This window comes from Nycticebus coucang, chromosome X, assembly GCF_027406575.1.
Source record: "Nycticebus coucang isolate mNycCou1 chromosome X, mNycCou1.pri, whole genome shotgun sequence".
NCBI lineage: Eukaryota > Metazoa > Chordata > Mammalia > Primates > Lorisidae > Nycticebus > Nycticebus coucang.
Genome location: NC_069804.1, coordinates 119,837,473 through 119,864,969, shown reverse-complemented (window position 1 = coordinate 119,864,969; position 27,497 = coordinate 119,837,473). Strand labels below are relative to the sequence as shown.

The 27,497-nt window shown below is 39.2% G+C and overlaps 1 pseudogene; it reads right to left on the bottom strand.

Annotated features, from left to right (window-relative positions):
• Positions 1-2,832: 2,832 nt before the first annotated feature.
• On the bottom strand, positions 2,833-27,283 carry LOC128576969 (WD repeat and SOCS box-containing protein 1-like; annotated as a pseudogene).
• Between the last annotated feature and the right edge of the window lie 214 nt (positions 27,284-27,497).

Sequence of the window (27,497 nt, the reverse complement as noted above, 5' to 3'; positions counted from 1 at the left end):
AAAGCAGGGGAATCACACTACCAGACCTGAGACTGTACTATAAATTGGTAGTGATCAAAACAGCATGGTACTCGCACAAAAACAGAGAAGTAGATATCTGGAATAGAATAGAGAACCAAGAGATGAATCCAGCTACTTACCGTTATTTGATCTTTGACAAGCCAATTAAAAACATTCAGTGGGGAAAAGATTCCCTATTTAACAAATGGTGCTGGGTGAACTGGCTGGCAACCTGTAGAAGATTGAAACTGGACCCACACCTTTCACCATTAACTAAGATAGACTCTCACTGGATCAAAGATTTAAACTTAAGACATGAAACTATAAAAATACTTGAAGAAATTGCAGGGGAAACTCTTGAAGGAATCAGACTGGGTGAATATTTTATGAGGAGGCCTCCCCAGGCAATTGAAGCAGTATCAAAAATACACTACTTGGACCTGATCAAACTAAAAAGCTTCTGCACAGCCAAGAACATAGTGTGTAAAGCAAGCAGACAGCCCTCAGAATGTGAGAAAATACTTGCAGGTTATACCTTGATAAAGGTTTAATAACCAGAATCCACAGAGAACTCAAACATATTACCAAGAAAAGAACAAGTGATCCCATCTCAGGGTGGGCAAGGGACTTGAAGAGAAACTTCTCTAAAGAAGACAGACACATGATCTACAAACACATGAAAAAAAGCTCATCATCCTTAATCATCAGAGAAATGCAAATCAAAACTACTTTGAGATATCATCTAACCCCAGTAAGAGTAGCCCACATAACAATGAGATGTTGTTGTGGATGTGGAGAAAAGGGCACACATCTACACTGCTTGTGGGAATGCACACTAATACTTTCCTTCTGGAACGATATTTGGAGAATACTTAGAGACCTAAAAATAGACCTGCCATTTGATCCTATAATTCCTTTACTAGGTTTATACCCAGAAGACCAAAAATCACAACATAACAAAGACATCTGTACCAAAAATGTTTATTGCAGCCCAATTCATAATTGCTAAGTCATGGAACAAGCCCAAGTGCCCATCGACCCACAAATGGACTAGCAAATTGTGGTACATGTATACCATGGAATATTATGCAGCCTTAAAGAAAGATGAAGACTTTACCTCTTTTATGTTTACATGGATGGAGCTGGAACATATTCTCCTTAGCAAAGTATCTTAAGAATGGAAGAAAAAGTATCCAATGTACTCAGTCCTACTATGAAGCTAATTTATAACTTTCACATGAAGGCTATAACCCAACTATAGCACAAGACTATGGGGAAAGGGCCAAGGGAGGGGAAGGCAGTGGGGAGGTTAGGGTGGAGGGAGGGTAATGGGGGGGGCCACACCCATGGTACATCTTAAAATGGGTACAGGTGAAACTTACTAAATGCAGAAGACAAATGTCTACATATAGTAACTAAGAAAATGCCATGAAGGCTACATTGAACAGTTTGATAAGAATATTTCAGATTGTATATGAAACCAGCACATTGTACCCCTTGATTGCACTAATGTACACAGCTATGATTTAACAATAAAACATTAATAAATAAATAAATAATGATAGAGACTTTACATCCTTTGTATTAACCTGGATGGAAGTGGAACACATTATTCTTAGTAAAGCATCGCAAGAATGGCATGAATCCTACATATTCAATTTTGATATGAGTAGAATTAATGACCTAATACATGGTGGGAAGTTAGGGAAGTGGAGAGCAGAGAGAGAGGGAAAAGAAGAGGTGGGTGGGGGAATAAAAGAGCAGAGAGAGAGAGAAGGAGGGAGGGGGTGGCGTCTTGGTTTGTGACACACCTCTTGCGGACAAGACACGATTGTAAGAGGGACTTTACCTAACAAATGCAATCAGTGTAACCTGGTTTCTGGTACCCTCAATAAATCCTCAACAATAATGAAAAAAGAAAAAGAATCCATGGTCTTAAAATAATTGTCCCTTAGTAAAAACAAATATTTAGCAATAAAACAGCAGATGGATTTTTCTGAAAAGAGTAATATTTATAATACTTTATGCCAAAAAGTAAAGTAGCAAGCTGCTTTTCAAAAGTAAGGCCCATTGCACTATTTAAAATATGGGGGGGGGTAGGAGAGAAAGGCATCCTTTATCTAGTTATATCCTGGCTCTGATTTTTTTCTTTCAAAGAATGTCACATTCAAAATTTCAGCACCACCTTTCCCTATACAAAAACTGTTTCATTAGCGGGCAGTCTGACATGCCTCCCCCAGTCAAGTATATCTTGTGTTAGGCAATTTAGTTTAAACCAGTGTTTAACATCTCACTGTCTCAGAATAAAAAAAAAAAAAATTCCCTCCAGTTAGTGTGTAGGTGAAGTTTACTAAGTGTAGAGTATAAGGGTTTGAACGCAATAATTAAGAAAATGCTACAAAGGCTATGTTAACCAGTTCAGTGAAAAAATTTCAGACTCTATATGGAACCAGCACATTGTACCTCATGATTGCATTATTGTACACAGCTATGATTTAATAAAAAAAAAATTCCTTCCAGTTTACATCAAAGATCCATATTGTGGTTCTACTGAAGAAATATACACATGCCAAAACTAAAAATTAGAAGCAAAAGGGCCCATTCAACATATAGCAACTTATATCTAAGTATATGTGATGTGTTAAGAATATTTCTATAATCTAGTCTATAAATAATGTTTTAAAAGCTCAAATGATAAACATGCATTACAAGAATGTATCAAATTTAATAAATCTTCTAAACCTTTAAAGACAGATACTTGAAGTCAATAAACTTTGAGGTTTGTGTAAAGTGTATGCTGTCAGTCTCCGCTAATGGGGAAGGCAATGTCTTCTAAATATGATAGGAGAGAAACTCCAAAACTTTGGAAGGAATTGGCAGCTTCTGGACTTCCTGAGTGGGCATCACTCTTTGGATCGACATTCCACTTAAATGTTCAAGCCTAGGGACTTGCCTTGGAGTCGCCCCACAATAAACACTTCCATCCTGTGTCCCAGTAGCTAAAATATTGCCATCAGTAGAAAAGGCACAACAAAGATTATTGCTCAAAGGTGCAGCTTGTACTGCATAATCCTCATTGATTCTCCAGAACCTCACCATTTTGTCATCAGCAAGGCTTGTAATATGCCGTCCATCAAGACTAAAAGATACAGATTGTACCCATCAGTCATTTGCTCCTCCAGCAAATATTGGAGTAGGTGGGGGAAACATATGCCAAAATTCCATCAGAATGTCTCCATTATGTGGATCCCAAATACATGCGTGGGTATGATAAGATGCAGTAGCCAGTTATGCTCCATCAGGGGAAAAGTCACAAACTACAACATCATGATGAGGTCCTTCTAGTTGCCATATCATGGTATATTTTTCCATATTCTAAAAGAAAACTGCTTTACTGTCTCCAACTAAACATAGCATAGAAGAGTCATGAGGGAATGCACAGCTGTAGACCCAGTTCTGATGCCCCCTCAATCCTTTTACCATGTTTCCATCATCTTTCAGGTGCCATACTCTGAGAGTTTGGTCTCCTGAAGCTGACACTAGGATCAATAGCCCATGTGGAGCAAAAGTTAAATGTCTGACCACTTCAGTATGAAGTGATGAACCTCTATCAGGTTAAGGCTGACTTTTCCTGTATATACATCCCATATTTTGATACACCCATTGTTTAACCCCATGGCAAGGAGTAGCTGATCTTGTCCAAATCTGAATTGATACCAGTTTATATTTACACAGCGACTCTGTTTTTCTGGAACAGAAGACCCAAAAGCAAGACCCCAGACTGTATTTCCACAGCCTATAATGTGTTCACAAGCCTTTTTTTCTGACCACCATCACTATTTTGCCTTGACAATATTAAACTGCTGGAATTTGTAACATTCTTGGTGCCATGCAAGACAAAGTTTTTAAGGCACTGGGACCACGGAACAAGCTTTACTGTATAATGTCCTTGCAAAAAAGCAAGTTATGAACCAATTGGAGCAAAAGCAGCAATCCATATTTCCCAACCACTTTTCTTGTCAAAAAGAGCTGCTGGAGCTAAAAGGTCACCTATTGTCTATGATCTCATGATTTCTTTCCCATTGACCCTGAGGGCAAGCTGTCCGTCTATGGGGCCCTATCTGATCTGGGGACATGGTACAGATGCAAAGACAGAGAAGAGAACATGGAGTGCTGAGGGATGTGACGCTGTCTGGGTCCCTCCCAGGCCAGGAGATGTAGGCAAGGCTCAGGGGCAGCCACTGTGGTTTCTCTGTGCTACACTGGGAAAGCTCCAGAAGGCCTGGGTTCAAGCTACACAGTCAAACTCAGACAGTAGACTCTGTACCCTGCCTCCAGCCGATGGACCAAAACAGCACCCTCAAAGCTGTCCACAGCAAAGGAAACACTGAAGACCGAAATTAGAATATATTAACAGTGATATAAATATTAACATTCAAATTGCTTGAGCAAACACAAGTTACCCTACTTCCCTTAATCGCTGACCTTACTCTTCTGATTTGATGCAAGGAGCGAGAGGCATACCCCTCTCCCAGGTCTCAATTCACATTTTCAAATCACTGTGATAAAAAAAAAAAGCAAGGCAACAGGCACAGATAAAAAATTCACTGTTTCAACACAACCTCCAGGTTCAATTTCATGGCTAGCTTCGTATTGCTTTAGCAGGAGCAACCTTCCCTGACTTTGGGAAATGAGTGGGGCCCAGACACTGTAACTATTTCACTGGCCAAACCTCAGGAACCTGGAACTTGGGGTCTTCCCAAGTTCCCCTATGCATGAATAATTGCAAGTCAAGTAGTTTTTTGTTATAAAGAGGAAAGTTTTCAGGTTCAAGATGATAAGAATCTAAAAAATCTGAGTGAATGAGGATATTTTAACTTCAGACTTTTGGGACCTTGAAATATAGATGATGTTTTTAAAATATGGTTTAGCACTTTCTGCCCTGTGTGTATGTTGATTTTAAAGTGTTTTTTTTTTTTTTTTTTATTAAATCATAGCTGGGTACATTAATGTGATCATGGGGCACCATACCCTGGTTTCATAGACCGTTTGACACATTTTCATCACACTGGTTAACATAGCCTTCCTGGCATTTTCTTAGTTATTGTGCTAAGACATTTACATTCCACATTTACTAAGTTTCACATACACCCTTGTAAGATGCGCTGCAGGTGTATCCCACCAATCTCCCGCCCTCTGCCTACCTCCCCCCTCCCTTTCCAAATATTGAATATGTGTGGAAAGATATGATCAGGATATGCCTGGCTTTTATATCTGCTTGTGCACTTTATCTGTTGCGATAGTACATATGAAGTACAACTTGACAGTTCAGTCATACATTAGCAGGATAGCACTAGCCACACAGTCCCATGTTGGGAAGACCCCACCTGCTAACTGGCCCCAAACTCAACTCTGTGCCCCGCTCCCATCGTTGTGTGCTATAGCTCATTCAGGATAACTGTGTGTGGCTCTGAAAAGAGCCTTTGGGTTACTGTCTCAGTCATTCTTCACAAAGCTCATTTGCGGATGGTGTGCCAGGTGAAGGCCTTATTGGCCTCGGACACGGCATACTTGCCAATATGCAAGGACAGCCTCAGGCCCAGTGTGAACTGGATCTCTCTTGAAATGATATCTGAGTGTTTGGTGTAGTGGTCCAAGTGCAGGCCTCCTGGTTGATTCACTCCAGGATGTTGTAATCAAACGAATCCATGATTTGCACAGCCTCCGTGTTGAAGTAGGTGTCAAAACTGTCCCCTGCCTGGCTGGTTGACAACTTGTGGGGCCGTGGCAGATTCTGCATCTCACTTGTGTATTACTTGGCCTCTTGTGGCTCCTTGGCACCAGGGAAGGTGGTATCTGTAGACATCCCAGAGGAAGTTCAGCCATGGTGGAGACAGCTGCCAGGAAGTACAGAGAAAAAAAATGGCGACTTTGAGTGGTTGGTCATCATTTTATACTCGTGTTTACCAATGTCACTGGACAACTCACCCTCTGACCAGATGAAAACTCATGAGAGTAGCCTGTCAGAGAGCCTCAGGGCCCTCAAGATGATTGGATAGTTCTCATGGCATGTGAATCACATCCACCAATCACAGTGGGCATCTGTGGACCTATGAGCTTCCTGTTGCCTGGCTCGGAGAATGTGACCAAGATGCTCAATCAAGGAATAAGTCTCCTGAACACAAAAGTTCAAAAGATAGGCAGGATGTCACAGATCACCACCTTCCCATCCAATTAGGATGCTGCACAACACAAACCCATCAAATCTGTGGAACACTACCTGCAAACTACCCCCCAAATCCTCGGCATGCTACCTACCTAGACAATACAAGCCATCCTGCTGTGGTGGGCTGCAGCTCTTTTGGGACAGGTGCTGTGGCTGTGCAAAGAGACTTTGGGTTTGGTGCTCCAGTGGTCCTGAAGCTTTGTTTTTATTACTGCGTATTATCTTGGCTTGGGTATGCAAGTTTTTTTCCCTGATTCCATACAAAAGAAGGAAATATTTTTTCCAGTCCTTCAGAATATGATGTGGCTATTTTGATGGGATTGTGTTAAATATGTACATCACTTCAGGTAGTATAGGCATTTTAACAATGTTTATTCTTCCCACCCAGGAGCATGGTATATTCTTCCATTTGTTAATGTCTTCTTCTGTTTCTTTTTTAAGAATTCCATGTTTTTCAACATTACCTATATTATGGAGAATTCATTTAAAAGCATAACTGAAGACTCACAGAACAGAAATAACTGAATCACAAAGTTCAAGAAACTACAGCTGTGGAGACAAAAGGGACTCCATCTTGGATGTCAGTCTGCCATGTTGACTTCCAATTAACTCGAGTCCAGTCAATGCCTTCTGCTTCCTACTTTATTTTTTTTTTCCTCTACTGAGAAAAGTTTTCTTTCTTTACTGCCCTTAGTGTAAGAACATCTATTTGCCATAAATCCTTCCTTGATGCCATTGCACAAATTATAGGCCTTGATACACATAGTAGTTTTGCCTGGTCTGTGGGGTTGCCTGTGATTGTCTATGCACATGCACACACACTGTTCTCCTATAGCAGATTACCCTACATGAGGAGGAAGTGATCGTGGAGAGTAACCTACCTTGCTGCCGCACAAGTCTGTGCCTTTGTCTGTAAGTTACCTAATTACCTACTTTTTACTGACACACTGGATTCGTCTGCCTCATTCTTTGGTTTCTCATCTCCTTCAGCATTTTGAGGCTGCTTTGCATATATAGGCCTTACATGGAACAATACTTATCTCAGACTCCCTAGAAACAAGATTATTCCTCTAACTCATTCTGAATTTTCTGTTTCTATTTCCTTCCTGACTACATTTATTTCTGAAAAAGCAAATCTTCATCACTTGCTTCTGTGCCTTATGCTGCAAGAATGTGAGCGTCCAATCAGAGCACCCACTTTGAGTCTGCCAGTGGGTAACCTGAAGCCTCAGAGCAACAGCCAGTGGTTAAGCATGCACTCAGATGTCCTGGGACAAACCATCCTAAAGTCCGCACTGGAGGTGAGATGCAAAATAGTGATTCAACAGCTGTGATCCTTTGCCCACTGGTCTTTCCTTTGTGGCATATACTGTATGCTTTTATTCATGGCGATAAGGATGTGAATCCAGAACTGTATAGGGCCAAATCGATTAATAAGTCTGGTAGCATGATTCCTCCTGATTTGTTTTTATTTCTGAGTAATGTCTTGGATATTCGAGGTTTTTTGCAGTTCCATATAAAACAAAGTACTATTTTTTCCACATCTTTAAAGTATGACGGTGGTGCTTTGACAGGGATTGCACTGGACTTGTAAATTGCTTTGGGTAATATGAACATTTTAACAATGTTGATTCCTCCTAGCCATGAGCACAGCATATTTTTCCATTTGTTAACATCTTCAGCTATTTCTATTCTCAGAGTTTCATAATTTTCTTTATAGAGATCTTTCACGTCCTTTGTTACGTAAATTCCCAAATATTTCATCTTCTTTGGCACAACTGTAAAAAGAATAGAGTCCTTGACTGTTTATTTGGCTTGACTATTATTGGTATGTATAAAAGCTACTGATTTGTGAGTGTTGATTTAAAATGATTCACCCTGCCCCTACTACCTCTCTGGCTTTCCCCCAAGTTTAAGTGAAACCTACAAATCCAATAGCCATATAACAACCCAGATTCTGGGCAGAGAACAGTACAATGGGACAATTCTTGATTCTGGTTTCATCACCATTCTCCCTCTCTTTGATCCTGGCATGTTTCTCCTAGACAAGGAGGGTGCAAAGACAGAAAGAGGATGCTTGAAGAGGTGCACATTTCAGTTTATCTGTGTTATTGAAACAAAACTAGGATCACAGTCAGTTTTGATGGATCCAAGAAGCTAGCATTAGTGAAGCTTGAGAGCAGTTGCACTTCTCTCCATAAGACATTCAGTCTGGATTTTCCTGTTGCCCTGCATCTATCTGAGGGAAGTGATTCACCAGTCCTGACATTCGTGGCTTTTCCTACTTTTCCCTGTGATTCTTCTGAAATCTTGGAATCTGTCCATATTTTAACTACCTGTGTGTAGGGATTTTCCTACTCCCAAATAATGGGGAACCACATCAGCCCTAGGGATTGAAGTTAGGCAGAGACCACATGTCCTTGTGTGGACCTATTGTTTGTCCAAGAATATTGGGATGCATAAAAGAAAATTTTGTTTCAGGAATGAATAATTTGCGTGGTTATTGTCCTTATATAAAAAATCGGAGCGGCACTATGAATTCTATCCCTTCTTGGAACTGAGAATCCTTTTCCAGAGGGGATGGAAAGGGTGAAGGGTCTAAGGAAAAATTAGATACCTATTGTGTTAGATATGGCACCAGGAATCAAGGTGATTTCTGAAACTCACTTCAGTGTCTGGTGCAGTAGACACAGTGTTAGTCTTATACTGTCTTAGTTTTTGTTTGCTAAGAGACAGGGCCTTTCTGTGTCACTGGGTCTACAGTGCAGTGGCACAATACTAGATCACTGCATCCTCAGACCTCAGACTCCTGGGCTCAAAGGACCATCTTGCATCAAGCTCCCAAGTACCCAGAATTACAGGTGTGTAACAATCTACCCTGCTAATTTAAAAATACATTTCTTATAGAGACCAGATTTTGTTATATTGCCCAGCTCCTGGCCTCAAGCAATTATCTTCACTCAACCTCCCAAAATGTTGCTATTATGGTCATAAGCCACCACACCCAGCCTATCCTATAGTGTTTGAGTCTGTCAGGGATACAGAGAAAGAGTGCTTATTCCTATTAGCCTACAGGAGAAGAAATGCCTTAAAATTAAAAAAAAAAAATTGCATCACTGATTTTCTTCACCTGCCTTAAAATCCATTTGGAAGTTAACTCAAATGTAAATGTGTAAGTCCCTACTTTTCTTAACCAGAATTCAATAGTGTGGGCTTTCCAATACTGGGAGCCTCCTCTGCTTTTCACCCTACCTACAGTCTTTCTATGTCCTCACAACAGCGCCTTTCACAACCCCATTTACATGCATTTTTGTAGGTAGGTACTATGACAAACTAAATTTTCACTGGATGGTCAGGTGTTAGAGGATGTCTAAAAGAATAAGTCACTGGGGATTGTGGGAGTCTTACTGACTCCAAATGGGGAGGATCAGATATTGGGACCAGACTATTGCCCAGTTGTTTTCCATCAAGTGGGCACTTCGTTTATTCTCCATTCTGTCTATGTGTGTGGGTGTCCCCAGTGATTTAAGGCCAGAGATGCATAATATGGAGAGGTTATCTATAATGGTTAGAAACTTTTGCCTCCTTAGGGTGATAGATCTAGCATATATAGCAGATATGTGCTACATGGGCGGGGTCATCTTGGGTTTACGTCATGTGTAAAGTCATTTCAGATTCTACTACTCTGTCTAGTGAACCAAAGTTTGTTTTTATAGATATACAATATGTGTGACAGCCATATGCATCTCAATCAGTGTCTGCACGATACGGCACTGTGTGCCAGATTCAGCAAAGCTGATCATTCTTAGATACTCCCATCATTGAGACAGCCTGTCTGTTTCTTTCTATTTTTGTTTGGAGGCAAAATTGTGATTGCTTTGAAAAATTGAAAGTGTGGAAGTGATGTCATGCCAATTTGGAGATGATTGTCAAGATGATTGGAAGTTTCTGTCTTCCTGTTTGAGAGGCCCAAACTGCAATGTAAGAATTCTGCATATGCTATGCTCCTAAAGGGACTATGTGAGTCTGTGGAGAGACACAGGAGCCCAGTAGAGCCAGCACTCTGACCAGACCCCCAGGAAGTCCTTCCTACACAGCAGGCATGTAAGTGAAAGTTGTCTCAAACATTGCAAAATAACTGAGCCACCAGCTAAATAGCCCTATCTGGCTTATAGTTGTATTTTATTTCAAATATTACATTCTTACAAATGTTTTGATTATATAAATTGTGTTTGTACCTTTTGAGTCAAAATTATAAGAGTGCCCATCACCCAGATCATGTGCACTGTGCCAATTAGGTGTGAACTTGCCCATTCCAGCCTTTCACCTCCCACATACTTGGTTTTTGATGAGTGTTATTTCCATATGTGCACATAACTGTTGATCAATTAGTTCCAATTTAATAGTGAGTACATGTGGTGTTCGTTTTTCCATTCTTCTGGTATTTCACTTCGAAGAATGGTCTCCAGTTCCATGGAGGGTACTACAGGAAGTCACTATTCTTGTTATGGCTGCATAGTACTCTATGCTATACATCTACCAAATTGCATTAGTTCACTCATGTATTGATTGGCATGTGGGCTTGGGTTGTTTCCACATCTTTGTGATTGTGAATTGTACTGCCATAAACATTTGAGCACAGGTGTCACTTTTAGAAAATGTCTTTTTTTATTTTTTATTTTTTTTGCCCCTTTGGGTAAATACACAGTACAAAGAGTGATGGATCTACTTATATGTTTTTGAGGTATCTCCATGCCACTTGCCATAGAGATTGTACAACTTTGAAGTCCAACAGAGTGGGACTACTTTGAAGTCCCACCAACAGTGTGGAAATGTATTTTCTCTCTACATCCATGTTAGCATTTGTTGTTTTGGAAATTTTTGATAAAATCCATTCTCACTGGAGTTAATTGATATCTCATTGAGGTTTTGATTTGCATTTCCTTGATGATTAAAGAGGTTGAGCATTATTTTCATGAGCTTCTTGGTTGTTAGTCTATCTTGACTCAAAAAGTTTCTCCTCATGTCTTTCTTTTTTCACTTTTAGGCTGCATTCTTTTTAATATATATATATATATATTATTAGTATTAGATCATAGTTGCGTACAGTAATACGAACATGGGGCACCATACACTGGTTTTATAAACAGTTTGACACATTTTCATCACACTGGTTAACATAGTATTCCTGGCATTTTCTTAGTTATTATGTTAAGACAATCATATTCTGCATTCACTAAGTTTCACATGTACCTTTGCAAGATGCACTGCAGGTATAAATGCACCAATCACCCTTCCTCTGCCCAACCACCCCCCTCCCTCCCCTCCCTCTCCCCCTTCCCCATATTCCTAGGTTATAACTGGGTTTTAGCTTTCCTATGAAAGCCATAAATTAGTTTCATAGTAGGGCTGAGTACATTGGATATCTGTTCTTCCATTCTTGAGATACTTTACTAAGAAGAATATGTTCCAGCTCCATCTATGTAAACATGAAAGAGGTAAAGTCTCCATCTTTCTTTAAAGCTGTGTACTATTCCATAGTGTACATATACCACAATTTATTGATCCATTCGTGGGTCGATGGGCACTTGGACTTTTTCCATGAGTTAGCAATTGTAAATTGGGCTGCAATAAACATTCTGCTACAAATATCTTTGTTATAATGTGATTTTTGGTCTTCTGGGTATATACCTAGTAAAAGAATTATAGGATTGAATGGAAGATCTATTTTTAGATCTCTAAGTGTTCTCCAAACATCTTTCCAAAAGGAATGTATTAATTTGCATTCCCACCAGCAGTGTAGAAGTGTTCCCCTTTCTCCACATCCATGCCAAAATCTCTGATCTTGGGATTTTGTGATATGGGCTAAACTTACTGGAGTTAGATGGTATCTCAAAATGATTTACATTTCTCTGATGATTAAAGATGATGAGCATTTTTTTATATGTCTGTAAGCCATGTGCCTGTCTTCTTCAGAGAAGTTTCTCTTCAAGTCCCTTGCCCAGCCTGAGATGGGATCACTTTTTGTTTTCTTGCTTATATGCTTGAGTTTTCTGCGGATTCTGGTTATTAAATCTTTGTCAGAGACATAACATGAAAATATCTTCTCCCATTCTGAAGGCTGTTAGCTTGCTTTACTTACTGTGTTCTTGGCTGTGCAGAAGCTTTTTAGTTTGATCAGGTCCCAGTAGTGTATTTTTGAAGCTGCATCAATTGCCCAGGGGGGGTCCTCCCCATAAAATACTCGCCCAGACCGATTTCTTCAAGGGTTTCTTTGCACTCTCTTCTAGTATTTTTATAGTTTCATGTCTTAAGTTTAAATCTTTAATCCATTGAGAGTCTATCTTAGTTTATGGTGAAAGGTGCAGGTCCAGTTTCAGTCTTGTATAGGTTGCCAGCCATTTCACCCAGCAACATTTGTTAAATAAGAAATCTTTTCCCCACTGAATGTTTTTAATTGGCTTGTCAAAGTTCAAATAATGGTAAGTAACTGGGTTCATCTCTTGGTTCTCTATTCTGTTCCAGACATCTACTTCTCTGCTTTTGTGCCAGTACCATGCTGTTTTGATCACTATCAACTTATATTATAGTCTGAGGTCTGGTAGCATGATTCCTCCTGCTTTGTTTTTATTTCTGAGTAATGTCTTTGCTATTTGAGGTTTTTTTCTGATTCCATATAAAATGAAGTATTATTTTTTCAAGATGTTTAAAGTATGACAGTGGAACTTTAATAGGGATTGCATTAAAATTTTATATTGCTTTGGGTAGTATGGACATTTTAAAAATGTTGACTCTTCCCAGCCATGAGCATGATATGTTTTTCCATTTGTTAACATTTTCAGCTATTTCTTAGAGTTGGTAGTTCTCTTTATAGAGATCTTTCATGTCCTTTATTAGATAAACTCCCAAATATTTCATCTTCTTTGGCACTACTGTGAATGGAATAGACTCCTTAACTATTTTTTCAGCTTGACTATTGTTGGTATATATAAAGGCTACTGACTTATGAGTGTTGATTTTGTAACTTGAGACAGTGCTGTATTCCTTGATCACTTCTAAGAGTTTTGTAGTAGAATCCCTGGTGTTTTCCAGATATACCATCATATCATCTGCGAAGAGCAAAAGTTTGATCTCTTCTGACCCTCTATGGATACCCTTGATCGCCTTTTCTTCCCTAATTGTGATGGCTCAAACTTCCATTACAATGTTAAAGAGCACTGGGGACAATAGGCAGCCTTGTCTGGTTCCTGATCTGAGTGGAAATGGTTTAGATTTAACTCTATTCAATACAATATTGGCTGTGGGTTTGCTGTAGATGGCCTCTATCAGTTTAAGAAATGTCCCTTCTATACCAGTTTTCTTAAGTGTTCTAATCATGAAGGGATTCTGGATATTATCAAAAGCTTTTTATGCATCAATTGAGAGAATCATATTGTCTTTGTTTTATAATTCGTTTATGTGCTGAATTATACTTATAGATTTACGTATATTGAACCAGCCTTGAGACCCTGGGATAAAACTGACCTGGTCATGACATATAATTTGTTTGATGTGTTGCTGGATTCTGTTTGTTAGGAACTTGTTGAATATTTTTGCTTCTATATTTATTAGTGATATTGGTCTATAATTGTCTTTTCTTGTTGGGTCTTTTCCTGGTTTGGGGATCAGGGTGATGTTTGCTTCCTAGAACATGTTGGGTAGTCTTCCTTCTTTTTCTATATTTTGGAACAGGTTGAGTAATAAAGGTACTAGTTCCACTGTAAAGGTTTGGTAGAATTCTGAAGTGAAGCCATCTGGTCCTGAGCTTTTCTTTTTAGGGAGATTTCGCATGGTTGATGCTATTTTAGAACTTGATATTGGCCTGTTCAAGATTTCCACTTGATTCTGGCTAAGTCTTGGAAGGTGACGTGCTTCCAAGTATTGGTCAATTTCCTTCAGATTTTCATATTTCTGAGAATAGTTTTTTGTAATATTCATTAAGGATTTTTTGAATTTCTGAGAAGGCTGTTGTTATTTCATCTTTGTCATTTCTGATTGATGAGATTAGAGATTTTACTTTTTTTTTTTCCTGGTTAGGTTAGCCAAAGGTTTATCTATTTTATTGACCTTTTCAAAAAACCAACTTTTTTATATATTAATCTGTTATATAATTCTTTTGTTTTCAATTTCATTTAATTCTGCTCTAATTTTGGTCATTTCTTTTCTTCTACTGGGTTTGGGGTTGGAATGTTCTTTCTTTTTCTAGTTGCTTGAGATGTCCCATTAAGTTGTTAACCTCTCTTTCTGTTCTCTCGAGGAAGGCTTGCAGTGCGATAAATTTCCCTCTTAGGACTGCCTTTGCAGTATCCCAGAAGTTCTGATAATTCATGTCTTCATTGTCGTTTTGTTCTATAAATTTGGCAATTTCCTTCTTGATCTCATCTCTGACCCAGCTATCATTTATCATAAGGTTATTTAACTTCCATGTTTTTATATGAGTATGTAGGTTCCTGATGTTACTGAGTTCAACTTTTATTCCATGGTGGTCCTGATGTTACTGAGGATGCAAGGAATAATTTCTACTCCTTTAAATTTACTGAGGTTAGACTTGTGACCTAAGATGTGATCGATTTTGGAGTATGTTCTGTGGGCTGATGAGAACTATGTGTATTAACGTTTGTTGGGATGAAATGTTCTGTAGATGTCTGCCAAATCCAAATATTGGATGGGTAGGTTTAAATCTAAGATTTCTTTGCTCAGCTTTTTATTGAAGGATCTATCCAACACTGCCAAAGGAGTGTTGAAACTCCAGCTATTACGGAGCTGGAGGAAATTAAGTTGCTCATGTCTGTTAGAGTTTCTCTTATGAATTGAGGTGCATTCTGGTTGGGTACATAAATATTCATTATTGAAATCTCATCGTATTGAGTATTACCCTTAACAAATATTAAGTGACCATTTTTGTCCTTTCTTACTTTTGTTGCTTTAAAGCCTATTGTGTCTGCAAATAGAATTGCAGCGCCTGCTTTTTTCTGGCTACTATTTGCCTGAAATATGGACGACCATCCTTTCACCCTGAGTCTATGTTTATCTTTTAAGGTGAATTGTGACTCTTGTATGCAGCAAATACCTGACCTAAGTTTTTGCATCTAGTCAGCTAACCTGTGCCTCTTTAGAGGACAGTTTAAGCCATTCACATTAATAGAGAATGTTGATAAGTTTGGTGAAATTTTTGGTATCAAAGTTTTTGAAAGTCCAGTGGACATTTTTAATCCTTTTGCCAGGGTTGAAGTTGGAGTTTGATCAAAATTTTCTGAGTGAGTTAATTTTTGTGGCAGAGGAATGGGCTGGTGGTTATGCAGGACAGGTCTGAGAATATCCTGAAGAACTGGTTTGGTTATGGCAAATTTCTTCAACAAATGAATGTCATTAAAGTATTTAATGTCTCCATCATAAATGAAACTCAGTTTAGCTGGATAAAGGATCTGGGGTTGAAAGTTATTTTGTTTTAGGACATTAAAAGTCAGTGACCATCCTTTTCTGCCTTGAAAAGTTTCAGAGAGAGATCTGCAGTCATTCTAATATTCTTCCCTTTATAGGTAATGGATTTCTTATGTCTGGCTAGTTTCAGGTTCATATTTACACCAGTGAAGTTAATTATAATATGCCTGGTTGATGTCTTTCTCAGATTGAGTCTTGCTGAGGTTCTGAAACTGTTTGCTATCTGTATTTCAGAATCTCTTGGCATGTCTGGAAAATTCTCTTTTATAATTTCATGGAGAAGGGTCTCTGTGTCTTGTGATGCCACTTCATCACTTTTAGGGATTCCAATGAGGTGTATATTAGCCTTCTTCAAATTATCCCAAAGCTCTCTGAAAGAATGATCTGTTTTTTTTCTCCATTTCTTTTCCTCTTTAAGAGTTTGGGAGCGTTCAAAAGCTTTGTATTCAATGTCAGAAATCCTTTCTTCTGCTTGCTCCACTCTGTTACTGAGGGATTATACTGTATTTTTCAGATATTTGAGGGCTGCAAATTCTTGCTTCAACACATTGAAATCTTTGGTGGTTTGTTCTTTAAATTCATTAAATTCTTGAGACAACTTTTGAATTTCTCCTCGAATTTCTAATTCTGACTTTTGAATTGCTCTTCAAATTTCTAATTCCAAATTTTTCTCCATTCTATTAATCTTGTTTGCAATCCAAATTCTGAATTCGATTTCTGACATCTCGGCCAGGTATTTATGAATGGGATCTCCAGTTACATCTGCCATATCTTTCCTTTGGGAGGTTGATCTATTCTGGTTAGTCTTGCTACCAGAGTTTTTCCACTGATTCTGCCCCATGATTATTTTATACCATTTGACTTTTCCCCTGGAGCTTTGTTGAGGACCCGTACACTGCTACCGCCTGAGAGACTGGGGATCTATTTGATGTGGTGGGGCTAAGTGATTCTGTGTTGTTTTCAGCTGGTTTCTGTTTGACCCTAGTGAAACAGTTACTCTGGGTTGAAGTTTCAGCTGTGGAGAAATACCAGCAATTAAGTCACCCCGCCTCCTGCAGGCAGCAATTGGAAAAGGAAAATCAAACCTTCCTACAACCACACACCCAGGGCACCACTTGTATCGTCCTCAGGCGATTGGCTCAGTTCAAAAAGTCCAAATCAATTTTCTCAGTCAACACCTGTCTCAGGTGTGAGAGTTTCAAAGGTCTCTGGGAACTGGATTGCAGGGGTATGGTGACAACTCAAATATGACTTGCTCCAGTGCTCCATGAAGTCAGAAGGACCCGCCCAGCAAATAGAATAGTCTGGGAAGGTTCATGCCTCCTTCCCCACCTTGAACCTCTGTCAGACCCAGTGACTGATAGCCCCTGCAGGGCTGTTACTCAGTTGCCTCCAGTGAGCAGATACTCCAGGTATTTGTTCCTGTCTGAGTCACAAGGAAATCTGTATCTGCTCAGCCAGGCCACTGCTCTCTGCCTTTATCCAGCAGATGGTGGTGAGGCCTGAAAACCTCAGGCACTTGATGGAGGCTGGGGGTGTTCACTCAGTTCTAGCCCCACCCCTGGTTGATGTTACTGACAGAACAAAACAACTTTGTGGATGTTTGTTTATGTCCTGCTAAATTCCTCTGCAGAAAAGAAACTGTTTTGAGTTCCCAGAACCTGTACCTCAGGTCCTGTCTTTACTCCTGTAGGTTTGTATTCATAGCATGGTCGGCTCTAGCCTCCTGCCTTCCATTGTCTATGGGCTGATGATCCCCTAAGGGCCGGGTGCATCTTAGGCCCAGTAAAGCGGTCCCCTGGGTCAGCCCCACCCTTGGAAATTCCTGGGTCTGCCCGTGTGTTTTCTAGTCCCCGTGCTCCACCCAGGCCGGTACCACCACAGGCAAACCCTTTACTCATGGGGCCTGTGTTTCAGTCCCAGATCTGTTCTGCGTTGGTTGCCATCTGAGAAGATGCCCGGCCTCCTCTGGTTGCCCAGGAAGACAGGGGTTGTGGCTTTGGAATCTCTGGAGTTGGGCTCTATTTTTGCTATGAATGGCTGTTGCTCTGCCCCTCAGGGCACTGCCGCTATGATGTGGCTTCCTCTCAGTTAATTGTCATCTCCTCACTCCGGTGCTGTAGAATCCGTATTGACCAGCTGCAGTCCAGGCCCTGTCCACACCCCTCGAGAAGTCACCCAAGAATCTGGACTGCTGGGGCACAGGCCTCCAGACCTCAGAGTGGGAGTGGAGGGGAGTGCTGGGAGCTCAGAATTGCAGATCAAAACACCAAACTTATTGAGACCAAGTGAGCAAATAAACAGATAAGAAGGCACCAGATACACAAGGCCACATATGCACAATCAATCGGAAACACATAAACATACAGACAACAACTACAACAACAAAAATAAAAAAACAACTACAAATTATGATAATCATAGAATAATTGAGAAAAAGAAAAAAGAAAAAGGGTAAAAAACATACAAAGAAAATGAACAAACAAACAAAAAACCCTCTAGAAATCTGATGTTAGCACTCTCATAAACCATAAGAAGGGAAGAAGAGGAAGAGAGAAGGGAAAGAAAAAGAAAAAAAGTGTTGTTTATAAGAACGTTAAAAAAGAAGAAAGAAAAAATAAAAAATAAAAAAATGTATATATCAAAGTAATAAAAATAAACAATAATTCCTCCAAGAAAATGATGAGAGAAAAGAAAAAAAAAGGCACCAACCACAAAAATATTATTCTTTCATATATGTAGAAATATACATCTATATGTATGACGTAGGGATCAACTTTCCTTGGAATATATTTATAATGCAATATACTTTATGGACACCAGGTGGCGCTGTGAGTAGTTCCCAGGCTTATTCCTGATTCACAGTTTATACTGTTACCACAATAGCCACCCTTCCTGACCATCGCCATTTTGGAGTTTCTGTAAAAGTTTTTTTACCTAATTGTTCTGTAACCTCAGCTGCTCTGTTTCAGAGTGCTCTCCTATCCGACCTCCTAACTTGGTGCAGGAGTCCACGCTTCACAAATCTTTCCACTCTGCTCCTGCATTCTCCTGCAAACTGGCAGCTACAATTGACTGTGGGGGAGGAGCTGGCTGTTGCAGGGTCTCGCTGCCAGCTGCACAACTACAGCGCACAGAAACCTTCTGCTCAGTTTATGTGGCTCAGGGTCTCACTTTTGAGTCTGGAGATTTGAGTACAGCCACCTGCCAGTTCATGGCACAGCCTGAACTGCCATCCCACACCAGTATTCCCCACCCAGAATGGTCTGGTCTATTTAATCACTCCTGTTCTGGAGGAAGGTGCCCACTGTTTCGGAGAATTCAAAATGTCTGTTTCGCAGGCAGGATCTCTTCCCTTCAATTTTCCGTTGGGTTATTTAGTCCCTAGTGCCTCTTGAAAGGTTTGATAGCATTCGGATGTGAAGCCATCTGGTTCTGGACTTTTCTTTTCAGGGAGATTTCATATTGATGATGTATTTCAGTGGTTGTTACAGGTCTATTCAAGATTTCAAATTCTTTCTGGTTGAGTCTAGGAAGATGGTGTGCTTCTAGGTACTGGTCCATTTGCTTCAGATTTTCATATTTCTGGGAATAGACATTTTGGTAGTAATCATTAAAATTTTTTGAATTTCTGAAGTGTCTGCTGTTATTTCTTCTTTATCATTTCTGATAGATGATACTAGAGATTTTACTTTTCTATTTCTGGTTAGGTTGGCCAAAGGTTTATCAAGTTTGTTAATTTTCTTCTTCAAAAAACAACTTTTTGTTTCGTTGATCTTCTGAATAATCCTTTTGTTTTCAATTTTATTTAATTCTGTCCTAATTTTGGTTATTTCTTTTCTTCTGCTGGGTTTGGCGTTGGAATGTTCTTCCTTTTCTAGTTGCTTGAGATTTTCCATTAGTTCTTGGCTTCCTCTTTCTGTTTTCTTGATGAAGGCTTCCAATGCTATAAATTTCCCTCTTAGGCCTCCCTTTGCAATATCCCACAATTTATTTTTATTATTTTTATTTTTTATTAAATCATTGCTGTGTACATTAGTGCAATCAGAGGGTACAATGTGCTGGTTTCATATACAATCTGAAATATTTTCATCAAACTGTTTAATATAGCCTTCATGGCATTTTCTTAGTTATTGTATGAAGACATTTTTATTCTGCATTTAGTAAGTTTCTCCTGTACCCATTAATTACCCTCCCTCCACCCCAAAGCCCACCTTTCCCTCCCCTCCTTTGGCCCTTACCCCATATTCTTGTGCTATAGTTGGGTTATAGCCTTCATATGAAAGCTATAAATGAGCTTCATAGTAAAGCTGAGTACATTGGATACTTTTTCTTCCATTCTGGAGATACTTTGATAAGAAGAATATGTTCCAGCTCGATCCTTGTAAACATGAAAGAGGTAAAGTCTCCATCTTTCTTTAAGGCTGCATAATATTCCATAGTATACATGTACCAAAATTTATTAATCCATTCATGGGTCAATGAGCACTTGGGCTTTTTCCATGACTTAAAATGTATTCATTATCTATGTGTATATGACTTAATAAAAGGAAAAAATAGAAAAAAACAACAACTGTAAATTGGGCTGCAATAAACATTCTTGTACAAATATCTTTGTTATAATGTGATTTTTGGTCTTCTGGGTATATACCTATAGAGGAGTTATAGGATTGAATGGCAGATCTATTTTTAGATCTCTAAGTTTTCTCCAAACATCTTTTCAAAAGGATGTATTAATTTGGATTCCCACCAGCAGTGTAGAAGTGTTCCCTTTTCTCCACATCCATGCCAACATCTCTGGTCTTGGGAAGTTGTGATATGGGCTAATCTTACTGGAGTTAGATAGTATCTCAAGGTAGTTTTGATTTACATTTCTCTGATGATTAATGATGAAGAGCATTTTTTCATATGTCTGTAGGCCGTGTGCCTGTCTTCTTCAGAGAATTTTCTCTTCAAGTACTTTGCCAAGCCTGGGATGTGATCACTTGTTCTTTTCTTGCTAATATGTTTGTGTTCTCTGTGGATTTGGTTATTAAACCTTTGTCGGAGACATAACCTGAAAATATTTTCTCCAATTCTGAGAGCTGTCTGCTTCCTTTACTTACTATGTTGTTGGTTGTGCAGAAGCTTTTTAGTTTGATCAGGTCCCAGTAGTGTATTTTTGATACTGCCTCAATTGCCTGGGGAGTCCTCCTCATAAAATACTCGCCCAGACCGATACCTTCAAGAGTTTTCCCTGTACTTTCTTCAAGTATTTTTAGAGTTTCATGTCTTAAGTTTAAATCTTTAATCCAGCGAGATTCTATCTTAGTTAATTGTGAAAGGTGTCGGTCCAGTTTCAGTCTTCTACAGGTTTCCAGCCTGTTCACCCAGCACCATTTGTTAAATAAGAATCTATTCCCCACTGAATGTTGTAAATTGGCTTGTCCAAGAACAAATAAAGGTAAGTATCTGGATTCATCTCTTGGTTCTCTAGTCTGTTCCAGACAACTTCTTCTATGTTTTTGTTCCATTACCATGCTGTTTTGATCATTATCGATTTATAGTATAGTCTGAGGTCTGGTAGTGTGATTCCTCCTGCTTTGTTTTTATTTCTGAGTAATGTCTTGGCTATTTGAGGTTTTTTCTGATTCCATATAAAACGAAGTATTGTTTTTTCAAGAACTTTAAAGTATGACAGTGGAGCTTTAATAGGGATTGCATTGAAATTGTATATTGCTTTGGGTAGTATGGACATTTTAACAATATTGATTCTTCCCAGCCATGACCATGGTATGTTTTTCCATTTGTTAACATTTTCAGCTATTTCTTTTCTCAGAGTTTCATAGTTATCTTTATAGAGATCCTTCATGTCCTTTGTTAGATAAACTCCAAAATATTTCATCTTCTTTGGCAGTACTGTGAATGGAATAGAGTCCCTAACTGTTTTTTCAGCTTGATTATCGTTGAGATATATAAAGGATACCGATTTATGAGTGTTGATTCTGTAACATGAGACACTACTATATTCTTTTATCATGTCTAAGAGTTTTGTAGTAGAATCCCTGGTGTTTTCCTGATATATAATCATATCATCTGCAAAGAGCGAAAGTTTGATGTCTTTTGACCCTATATGGATACCCTTGATCGCTATTTCTTCCCTAATTGTGATGGCAAAAACTTCCATTACAATGTTAAAGAGCAATGGAGACAATGGACAACCTTGTCTGGTTCCAGATCTGAGAGGAAATGATTTCAATTTAACTCCATTCAATACAATATTGGCTGTGGGTTTGCTGTAGATGACCTCTATCAGTTTAAGAAATGTCCCTTGCATACCAATTTTCTTAAATGTTCTGATCATGAAGGTATGCGGATATTGTCAAAAGCTTTTTCTGCATCAATTGAGATAATCATATAGTATTTGTTTTTAATTTGTTTATGTGCTGAATTATACTTATAGATTCATGTATATTGAACCAGCCTTGAGACCCTGGGATAAAACTGACCTGGTCATGATGTATAATTTGTTTGATGTGTTGCTGGATTCTGTTTGTTAGGATCTTGTTGAATATTTTTGCATCTATATTCATTAGTGATATTGGTCTATAATTTTCTTTTCTTGTTGGGTCTTTTCCTGGTTTGGGGATCAGGGTGATGTTTGCTTCATAGAACGTGTTCAGTGGTCTTCCTTCTTTTTCTATGTTTTGAAACAGGTTGAGTAATATAGGTACAAGTTCCTCTTCAAAGGTTAGGTAGAATTCTGACATGAAGCCATCTGGTTCCAGGCTTTTCTTCTTAGGGAGATTTCGTATGTTTAATGCAATTTCAGAACTTGATTCTGGCTAAGTCTTGGAAGGTGACCTGCTTCCAAGTATTGGTCAATTTCCTTCATATTTTCATATTTCTGATCGTAAAATTTCTTGTAATATTAATTAAGGATTTTTTGAATTTCTGAGGAGTCTGTTGTTATTTCATCTTTGTCATTTGTAATTGATGAAATTAGAGATTTTACTCTGTTTTTCCTGGTTAGGTTAGATAAATATTTATCTATTTTATTGACCTTTACAAAAAACCAACTTTTTGATTTATTGATCTGCTGTATAATTATTTTGCTTTCCATTTCATTTAATTCTCCTCTAATTTTGGTTATTTCTTTTCTTCTTCTGGCTTTGGGGTTGTAATGGTCTTCCTTTTCCAGTTGCTTGATATGTCCCATTAAGTTATTAACTTCCTGTGTTTCTGTTCTCTTGAGGAAGGCTTGCAGTGCTATAAATTTCTTTCTTAGGACTGCCTTTGCAGTATCCCAGAGGTTCTGATAATTTGTGTCTTCATTGTCTTTTTGTTCCAAAAATTTGGTAATTTTTTTCTTGATCTCATCTCTGACCCAGCTAACATTCAGCATAAGGTTATTTATTTAACTTCAATGTTTTTGTATGAGTATGCCAGTTCCTGTTGTTACTGAGTTCAACTTTTATTCCATGATGATCCAAGGAATAATTTCTATTCCTTTAAATTTATTGAGGTTAGAATTGTGACCTAAGATGTGATCGATTTTGGAGTATGTTCCGTGGGCTGATGAGAATTATGTTTATTCAGTTTTTTGGGGATGAAATGTTCTGTTGATGTCTGCTATATCCAAATTTTGGATGGTTATGTTTAAATCTAAAATTTCTTTGCTCAGCTTCTTATTGGAGGATCTATCCAACACTGCCAAAGGAGTGTTGAAATCTCTGCCTATTATGGAGCTGGAGGAAATCAAGTTGCCCATGTCTGTTAGACTTTCTTTTATAAATTGAGGTGTATTCTGGTTGAGTGCATAAATATTAATAATTGAAATCTCATCATATTGAGTATTACCCTTAACAAATATGAAGTGACCATTCAATCCTTCCTTACTTTTTTTGTTTTAAAGCCTATTGTATCTGCAAATAGAATTGCAACACCTTCTTTTTTCTGGCTACCATTTGCCTGAAATATGGATAACCATCCTTTCACCCTGAGTCTATATTTATCTTTTAACATAAGATGTGACTCTTGTATGCAGCAAATATTTGGCCTGAGGTTTTGTATCCAGTCAGCTAATCTGTGCCTCATTTGAGGACAGTTTAAGCCGTTTACATTAATTACAGAATATTGATAACTCTGGTAAAATTTTGGGTATCGAGGTTTTCAAAAGTCCAGTGGACATTTTTAATCCTTTCGCCACTGTGGAAGTTGGAGTTTGATCAAAAGTTTCTTCATGATTTTATTTTTGTGGTAGTGGATTTAACTGGTTATTATGGAGGATAGGTCTGAGAATATCCTGAAGAGCTGGTTTGGTTATGGCAAATTTCTTCAACATATGAATGTCATTAAAGTATTTAATTTCTCCATCATACATGAAACTCAGTTTAGCTGCATACAGGATCCAGGGTTGAAAATTAGTTTTTTTTAGGAGATTACAAGTTGATGATCATCCTCTTCTTGCTTGAAAAGTTTCAGCAGAGAGATCTGCAGTCATTCTAATATTCTTTCCTTTGTACTTAATAGATTTCTTACGTCTGGCTGTTTTCAACATTTTTTCTTTCATATTAACACTAGTGAAGTTAATTATTATATGCCTGGGGGATGTCTTATTCAGATTGAGTCATGCCGGGTTTCTGAAAATGTCTGCTATCTGAATTTCAGAATCTCTTGGCATGTCTGGAAAATTCTCTTTCATAATTTCATGTAGAAGGGCCTCTGTGCCTTGTGAGGCCACTTCATCACTTTTAGGGATTCCAATGAGGCGGATATTAGCCTTCTTCGTATTATTCCAGAGCTCTCTGAGAGAATGATCTGTTTTTGCCCTTCATTTCTCTTCCTCTGATAGTTTGGGAGCATTCAAAAGTGTTGTCTTCAATGTCAGAAATCCTTTCTTCTGCTTGCTCCACTCTGTTACTGAGGGATTCTATTGTATTTTTCAGATCTTTGAGGGCTGCAAATTCTTGCTTCAGTGCATAAGAATCTTTTGTGGTTTTGCCTTTAATTTCATTTAATTCTTGAGACAACTTTTGAATTTCTCCTCGAATTTCTAATTCTGACTTTTGAATTGCTCTTCGAATTTCTAATTCCATATTTCCTCCTTTCTATTAATCTTGTTTGCAATCCAAATTCTGAATTCTTTTTCTGACATGTCAGCCAGCTGTTTATAAATGGGATCTTCAGTTACATCTGCCATATCTTTTTGGGGGGAGGGTTGATGTATTTTGGTTATTCATGTTTCCAGAGTTTTTCCGCTGATTCCACCCCATGATTATTTTACACCATTTGACATTTACCCTGGAGCTTTGTTGAGGACCCGTACAGTGTTATGGCCTGAGAGACTGGGGATTTATTTGGTTTGGTGTGGCTAAGTGGTTCCGTCTTGTTTTCAGCTGGTCTCTGTTCGACCCTAGCAAAACAGTTACTCTGGGTTGAAGTGTCAGCTGTGGAGAAATGCCAGCAATTAAGTCACTCCACCCCCACAGGCAGCAATTGGAAAAGGAAAATCAAACCTTCCTACAACCACACACCCAGGGCACCACTTGAATACTCTCAGGCGATTGGCTCAGTTCAAAAGTTCAAATCTATTGTCTCAGTCAGCACCTGTCTCACGTTTGAGAGTTTCAAAGGTCTATGGGAACTGCATCACACAGGTCTGGTGACACCTCAGATATGACTTGCTCTGGTGCTCTGTGAAGTCAGGAGGATCCACTCAGGAAATAGAGTAGTCTGGGAAGTTTGATGCCTCCTTCCCCACCTTGCACCTCTCTCACACTCAGTCACTGATAGCCCTTCAGGGCTGTGACTTAGTTGCCTCCAGTGAGCAGATACTCCAGGCGTTTGTACCTGCCTGAATGTGAAGGGAATCTGTATCTGCTCAACCAGGCCACTGCTCTCTGCCTTTATCCAGCAGGGGGTGGTGAGGCCTGACAACCTCGGGCACTTGATTGAGGCTGGAGGGTGCTCACTCAGTTCCAGCCCCACCCCTGATTGATGTTACTGAGAGAACAGAACAATTTTGTGGGAATTTGTTTCTGTCACAGCTAAATTCCTCTGTAGAAGAGAAGCTGTTTTGAGTTCCCAGAACCTGTGCCTCAGGCCCTGTCTTTACTCCTGCAGGTTTGTATACTTAGCATGTTAAGTTCTAGCCTCCTGCCTTCCTTTGTCCATAGGCTGATGATCCCCTGAGGGCCAGATGCTTCTTAGTCTTAATAAAGTTGTCCTCTGGGTCAGCCCTGCCCTGGGAACTTCCCAACTTTGCACGTGTGTTTTCTATTTTCTGTGCTCCACCCAGGCCTGTACCGCCACAGGCAAACCCTTTACTCACGGGGCCTGTGTTTCAGTCCCATATCTGTTCTGTGGTGATTGCCATCTGAGAAGATGCCCAGCCTCCTCTGGTTGCCCAGGGAGATGGGGGTAGTGGCTTCAGAATATCTGGGGGTGGACCCTATTGTTGGCAAAAACAGCTGCTGCTCTGCCCCTCAGAGCACTGCCACTCTGGTGCGGTTCCCTCTCAGCCAACTGCCATCTCCTCACTCCCGTGCTGAACAGTCAGCACTGACCAGGTGTAGTCCAGGCCTTGTCCACACCCCTTGACAAATTGCCCAAGAATCTGGACTCCTGGAGGGCTTGCCTCCTGACCTCAGAGTGAGAGTGGAGGGGAATGCTGGGAGCTCAGAATTGTAGGTCAAAACACCAAACTCATTGAGACCAAATGAGCAAATAAACAGATAAAAATATGCCAGACACACAAGCCCACAGATGCACAGTCAGAAACACAGACACACATACAACAACAAGAATAAAAAAACAACTACCATAAAAATAATGTTAATCATAAAATAATTAAGAAAAAAAGAAAAGTAAAAAACATACAAGCAAAAATGAACAAACAAACAAAAGAACCTCTAGAAATCTGATGTTAGCACTCTCAGAAACCATAAAAAGTGAAGAAGAGGAAGAGAGAAAGGAAAATTAAAAAGTGGTGTTCATAAAAAAGTTAAAAAAGAAGAAAGAAAAAATTAAAAATTGAAAAAATAAATATATATATATATAATAAAAATTAATGATAGTTCTTCCAAGAAAATGATTAGAAAAGAAAAAAAGGCACCAACCACAAAAATATTATTTTTGTGTCAGTGTAGAAATATGCATCTATATGTATGATGTAGGGATCAACTTCCGTAGGAGTATATTTATAATTCAGTATACTTTCTGGACACAAGGTGGCACTGTGAGTGGTTCCCAGGCTTATACCTGATTCACCGTTTATACTGTTACCACGCTAACCACACTACCTGGCCAATAACCATTTTGGAGTTTCTGTGAAAGTTTTTTACCTAACTCTTGTGCAACCTCAGCTGCTCTGTTACAGACAGCACTCCTATCCGACCTCCCAACTAAGTGCAGGAACCCACGCTTCACAAATCTTTCCACTCTGCTCCCGTGTTCTCCTGCAAACTGGCAACTGCAATCGGCTATGGGGCAGGGTGCTGGCAGCCACCGGGTCTCGTTGCTGCTGGCTACCACGGCTGCTGATGGGTCCCGCGGTTGCCGCCGGGTCTCACTGCCACCACATCTCAGTGCTGCCATGTCTCACTGCCACTGTAGCTGCAGCACATGGAAACCTTATACTCAGTTTTTGTGCCTCTGGAGTTTTGATTCCAGCCATCTGCCAGTTTGATGTATAGCCTAAACTGCCAGCCCACACCAATATTCCCCACCAGGAATGGTCCGGTCTATTTAATCACTCCTGTTGTTCTGGGGGAAGGTGCCCGCCACTTCAGAGAATTCAAAATGTCTGTTT